This window comes from Panthera pardus, unplaced genomic scaffold (genome assembly GCF_024362965.1).
Source record: "Panthera pardus isolate Hobbes unplaced genomic scaffold, ASM2436296v1 HiC_scaffold_12, whole genome shotgun sequence".
Classification (NCBI taxonomy): Eukaryota; Metazoa; Chordata; class Mammalia; order Carnivora; family Felidae; genus Panthera; species Panthera pardus.
Window position 1 is genome coordinate 28,164,588 of NW_026526677.1, and position 6,796 is coordinate 28,171,383.

Sequence of the window (6,796 nt, forward strand, 5' to 3'; positions counted from 1 at the left end):
GAACACAAGATGTTTTTCTGTTTATTTGTGTCTTTTGAAATTTCTTTCAGCAGGGCCACCTGGGTGACTCAGTCGGTTGAGTGTCGGATTTCGGCTCAGGTCATGATCTCATGGTTCATGAGTTTGAGCCCCACGCTGGACTCCAGCTAACTGCTGTCAGTCTCTCAGTGCAGAACCCACTTTGGATCCTCTGTTCCCGCCCCCCCCCCCGCCCCCCACCGTCTCTTTCTCTCTGCCCCTCACCTGCTTCCACTCTCTCCAAAATAAATATATTTAAAAAAAAAAAAATTTTTTTTTAACATTTATTTATTTTTGAGACAGAGAGAGACAGAGCATGAACGGGGGAGGGGCAGAGAGAGAGGGAGACACAGAATTGGAAGCAGGCTCCAGGCTCTGAGCCATCAGCCCAGAGCCTGACGCGGGGCTCAAACTCACAGACCGCGAGATTGTGACCTGAGCCGAAGTCGGACGCTCAACCGACTGAGCCATCCAGGCGCCCCCAAAATAAATATTTTTAAAAAAATGTTTTCAACAATGTTTTATAGCTACTATATTTTTTTCACACATTATGGAATCTTTTCCTATGTCATTAAATATTCTTTGTGTGGATGTGCTATAGTTAATTTAATCAGTACCATATTTTGTATGCTCGTTTCCAAGTTTTCTGATTATAAATAATGTTTCCATCAACAATTTTTTGGAAATATATACCTCATCATTTCCCTAGGACACTACACTTGATCTTAGCCAAAAGGCCAAGAAGCGATCATCGTTTCCCTAGGATAAATTGTTGAGTCAAGAACATGAAAACATTATTGGCACATGTTGCCAAATCACTCCTCAGCAGGGCAGTACCAATGCATGGTCTTACTGTGAATGTCAGCCAGCTGTTCCTTCTCCCCCATCCAGGGCTGCTGAGTGCTGTAGAGTGCCTACAGAGTACTTCTTCTGGCAGAGCTGCCTCTACTATACTAACACTGTATTTTACCCTCTCCAAATTATTTGCCAATCCAAATGGTGGTAATAGGCATCCCTTATTTTAATTTGTGTTTAATTAATGGTGAGGTAGAGCTTTTCATTCCAGACCTCAAAAGAGTGAGAATTTTATTTATTCATTTATTCATGCATTTGTTTAACTAGTGCTTATTGAACACTTACTAAATGCCAGTACTGTATTTGGTTCCAGCATGATACAAATATGAAATAAGGTCAGACCCTGCCCTGGGGTTCATAGCAAGTCACCCTAGAATGAATGGCAAAGCAAGGCCTCATCTGAGAATACATGTCTGGGGTGGGAATGAAGGTGTTGGGGGAGATCAGGGAGTCGTTACCATAAACACCTAATTAACAAACAGAAGATATGCTGCTCTACCTTTTATCCCTATAACAGGGAAGTGAATATATAGTTCTGATAGTCTGAGGGTGGGATGGAGAAGGGAAGGGGAAGGGGAAAGGGTAGAGAACATAAAGAATATCTAGGAGCTAAGAGTCGTCCTAAGTCACAAGCTTTATCCCAAACATTCATGAGTGTTTTGTACTCTATTCCACATGAGGCTAATATGAGGTCCCCTCAAGGAGCTGCTGAATAACGGCCCCCTTTTTAAGTTCCCATACAAACAATTGGAACAAAGGCTCACCTGGAGGGGAAAGAGAAACAGAGTATACTAGCATGACTGGAACATGGAAGGGAAGGACACTATTGAGGGTTGACAGAGAGACTTCCAGGCCAGTCTCAACCACCCACATCAGACTCCCAGGGAGAGTGACCTGGAATAAAGACCCAATCAAACAAAACAGTTGCTGCCCCCTTGAAACTCTCCAGGAAACTGGAACTAGAGTCCATCCTGCTTTATGACCTAGTAACAGAGGGTGGGGAAGGGGTACACACTTGTGCCACCTCAGCCAGGCTACCCTGGGAAAGCCAGAGGCCATGGAAATGAGGCATGGAAGGTGGCAGGGGAAGATACTTTCAGAGAGAGGTTGAGGAAAGGCAAATACCACCAGCAAGGCAGCTCAGTAGAGTTCCTGGAACCAGAATTTAGGGGATTTCCAGGGGATGGAGGTAAGGGTAGGGGCTGAAGTTCTAGCATATCATTGTTGAGCCCCAAGCCAGGAGCCATAGTTTTCCAATGCATTCCCAATGGGGGGGGGGGGGGTGTAGTGAACAGGGAGGGGTAAGACCAAGCGTTGGAACTGTTTACATCTGCCACTTGATGGCTGCATGACCAGGGACAAGTGGCTTAATCTCTATGAGCTTGTTTCCTTATTTGTAAAATAGTGATAGATTTTGTAAAATAATTATTATATTGAAGAAAAAATTTATGGGAAGTTTTGAGTGCCACTGCCTTGATATAATAAAACCATACATAAGGGGCACCTGGGTGGCTCAATCAATTAACCTTCTGACTCTTGATTTCAGCTCAGGCCATGATCTCACAGTGAGATTGAGACCCCATTGGGCTCTCCACTGAGTGTGGAGCCTGCTTGGGATTCTCTCTCTCTCTGCCCCTCCCCACTTGTGCTCATTCTCTCTCTCTCAAAATAAATAAATATTTTTAAAATACATACATACATACATAATAATGACATTTTCTTTAAAGCTCTGGTTCTCAAAGCAGGTGAAACTTCTCCAGGAGCATTTTGGCTTCTGAGGGAGAATCTTCAGATACCATACTGATTAGAAGCACTGCTGGGATTTAATGGACAGTTGTCAGGGATGCTATCCACTCCAAAGAATTATTCTGGGTCCCTCACAACTGTGATGTCTCTCCAGATATATCAGTGAAAAACCTGTTCATAATTACCTGAGCCTACAACCTACCTTCATTTTTTTCATATAAATACCATTTCCCCCAAATTCCAACATACTGAATTTTCTAGAAATACATGTTGTATTTCTAGAATGAAGGAAAGCTGTATTTTGGTTTGTTTGGAATTTTGCAGAGTATTTTTCATCATTTCAGAAAAGAACCACTGATAGCCACAGTTCTCTCAATATTCAAGTCACTGGTTCAACGCAACTCTAGAAGTCTGCATTTATAGCTATTAATTACTTGCAAGATTCTGGGCACGGGTGCAAACATCCAACTGCCTCCACATCCCATAATGTAGTCAAGCCTGAGCACTGATATATTGAAATACATATTTTATTATAAAATGCATTCCCTTCATTTCTCTTTTATATTAAAGTTAGCACCTTCATTGTTTATTATATGTGTAAATATTTATTATATTAATGAATTTTATTTCAGGATAATAAAGGAGGTGTTATAAAGGATTTGTTTCTGTAACAGAAGGATAACCCTATTAGACCCACTACCTTCAAAGAAAAACTGTTTTCTTCCTGATTGCGTGGTGAAAATGATACTTGAGGCACAAATGAATGGTCCTCCATTTTATGTAATCATGTATACAACTGCTGTCTATACATATTGAACAACTATGAGACTCAAGGAAATCCCTAGGTGGTATCAATACCAAGGCAAATCACAGTGCTCTTTCAATTTGCTAGTCAATGTTTTGAGCTTGAGTAATCAGGTTAAAATGAACTTCTCAGGAATCAAATTTCCCCACTCTGAATGGGAAACCAAAACAGAGCATAAAGTGAGGCAAAGAAAGAGGGAAACTCCTTAGATCTCCAGAAGCCAGGCAGAAATAATGATGCCAGTTAACATTATTAAAGCTTATGTCCTAGAGTTTTGTCTTCCATAATACATATTTTATTATTTAATCTTTACATCAGCTGACATGGATACTACTGTTATTATTCCTATTACATGTGTAGAAACCAAAACTCAAAGAATGTAATATGCTCAATGACACACTGCTGAGAAGTGGCAGAGACTCAGGTCTGTCTGACACCATAGCCCAAGCTCTTAACCACTACGTCAGATAGAGAACACAACCTTAACTGGAGAATAGGAAAAACTTACCCATCACTAGAGAAATGGAGAGAGGATGAATGAAAAGAGCACTAACTTGGCATTCAGGAAACCCAAGACTCAGGCTGTTTTTGCCACTGACTTGACCTTGGATTTGGAGAGGCAATATCACATAATGATTTAAGAGTGTGAGTTCTGGGGCATCTGGGTGGCTCAGTTGGTTGAGCGTCTGACTTCAGCTCAGGTCATGATCTCACAGTCGCGCATTGAGATCTGTGCTGACAGCTCAGAGCCTGGAGCCTGCTTTGGGTTCTGTGTCTCCCTCTCTGCCCCTTCCTCTCTCTCTCAAAAATAAACAACTAAAAAAAAAAAAAAAAAAAAAAAAGAGCGTGAGTTCTGGGAAGCAGAATGTGAGGGTTTAAAACCCAGCTCTGTCACTTGCTGGAGAACCTCAGAAAAGTTATCAACTGTTGTGTACCTTAGTGTCCTCCTTTGCAGTATTAGAGGAAAAGAATTATAAAAAAGTAAGCATTCAATGGACATTACTACGGTATTAGTTAGGGTTGACGGACCTGCTACAACAAGAGGGAGGCTCCATATCATTTGTCAGGTAACTTGAAATCAGATTCTCAAATGGAGTCCTGTCTTTTATGCTAGAGGGATGGTTTCAGCATAACCAAGTAGCTAGGCTACTTGGACCCAGAATACTTTATATGGCCAGACCTTGAATCTTTGTAGGGTCAATTTCCCACACTCTGGAAGGCATGTGTCTTGCCAAAACCCCCAATGTCCTTGCCACTTCTTCCTCTTCCAGTTGAATTAACATGATGTCATCAGTAAAATGGACTAATGTGATACTTTAATGACCCCTTCAGAATACACTGTGATAGAAGATGGGAAGAGTTAACACAACCCTGGGGCAAGTCCAAAAATATATGCAAGCTTATCTTGATAGGCTTGGAAAACAAATTATTCTTCAGAGCAATGGCTGTATCATATATCTGAAATCATTTAATTTGCTCTAGCAAAGATACCATATCTTGCACAATTCCAGTTGAGACCACTATTTGTTTGCATTTGTGGTAGTCTAGTGTTCTCCAGAATATATCTGGCTTTTGAAGAGACTAAACTGAAAAAGTAAATGGAGATATAGTTAACATTGTATTGGAAACACTAGCTAGTACATTAAGACAAGGAAACAAAATAAAAGGGATACAGATTGGGAAAAGAGAAATAAAAGAGTCTTTGTTCACAGATGACAGTATCATCTGTATAGACTATCCCAAAGAATCAACCCAAAAAGTGCTGGAAGCAAGTACCACATCAAGTTCAAAGGATGGGAAGTTAACATAAAAAGTCAATTGTTTTCCTATATACAAACAATGCACATGGGTATTTGCAATTCAAAACAACAGTATCACTGAAAATAACATGAAAATTGAAATACTTAAGTATAAATCTAACAAAATATATGCAGTATCTATATCAAAAACTACAAATAGTTTGATATATCTATATCAAAAAACTATAAAACTCTAAGGAAAGAAATAAAAATGACCTAAAACATGTGGAGAGATATTCTGTTTGGGATTGGAAGATGTAATATTGTTAAGGTTCAATTCTTCCTAACCGGATCCATAGATTCAAAATTATCCCAATCAAAATCCCAATAAGCTATTTTGTAGATATTGACAAAGTGATTCTAAAGTTTATATGGAAAGGCAAAAGAGGGGCACCTGGTTGGCTCAGTTGGTAGAGTATATGACTCTTGATCTTGAGGTTGTGAGTTCGAGACCCATGTTGGATGTAGAAATTACTAAAAAATGAAAAATAAATAAAAATTAGAAAAGAAAGGCAAAAGACCTAAAATAGCCAACATACTGCTGAAGAAGAAAAAAAAAATTGGACGACTCACATCATCTAACAATGATTATTATTAAGATCAACTATAAAAAATTATCAAGATCTACTATAAAGCTATAGTAGTCAAGACAGTATGGTATTGGTGCAAGAATAGACACATAGATCAATAGAACAGAATACAGAGCAAAGAAATAGGTTTACAAAAATATAGACAATTGATCATTGGCAAAGGAGTAAAAGCAATTTGATAGAGAAAGAAAAGTCTTTTCAACAAATTGTGTTACAACAATTACGTGTTCATATACTTAAAAAATTAATGTGGATTGCCTGGGTGGCTAAGTCAGTTAAGTGTCTAACTCTTGATTTCAGCTCAGGATCGTGATCTCATAGTCATGAGATTGAGCCCTGCATTGGGCTCCATGCTGAGTGTGGAGCCTGCTTGGGATTTTCTCTCTCTTTGCCTCTTCCCCACTTGCTCTCTCTCCCTCTCTCTCTCTCTCAAAATAAATAAATACACCTAAAATAAAATTAAAAAATGAATATAGACACATACCTTACATTTTTCATAAAAATTATTTCAAAATGAATCATAGAACCAGATGTAAAATGAAAAATATAAAACTCCTAGAAGAAAACACTCCTGTTTTCTAGGTGACCTTGGGTTTGGCAATGTATCTTTAGATAAAACACCAAAACCATGATCCAAGAAAGAAAAAATTGTTAAATTGGATTTTATTCAGATTGAAAAATTCTGCTCTGCAAAACACACTGTTTAAGAATGAAAAGACAGGCCATAAATTTGGAGAAAATATTTGCAAAACACATATCTGATAAAGGACTTGTACCCTAAATACATAGAGGTCTCTTAAAACTTAACAATTAGAAAAACAAATAATCCAATTTAAAGATAGGCAGAAAAGTTGAACAGACACTATACTGAAGAAGATATACAGATGAAAAATAAACATCTAGGGCCAGATGGCTTCACGGGCAAATTCTACCAAACATTTAAAGAAGAGTTAATATCTATTCTTCTCAAACTATTCCAAAAA

The 6,796-nt window shown here is 38.7% G+C and overlaps 1 pseudogene; it reads right to left on the minus strand.

The window, feature by feature from the left end:
- Positions 1-674: 674 nt before the first annotated feature.
- LOC128776366 (U2 spliceosomal RNA) lies at positions 675-767 on the minus strand (annotated as a pseudogene).
- Positions 768-6,796: the final 6,029 nt, after the last annotated feature.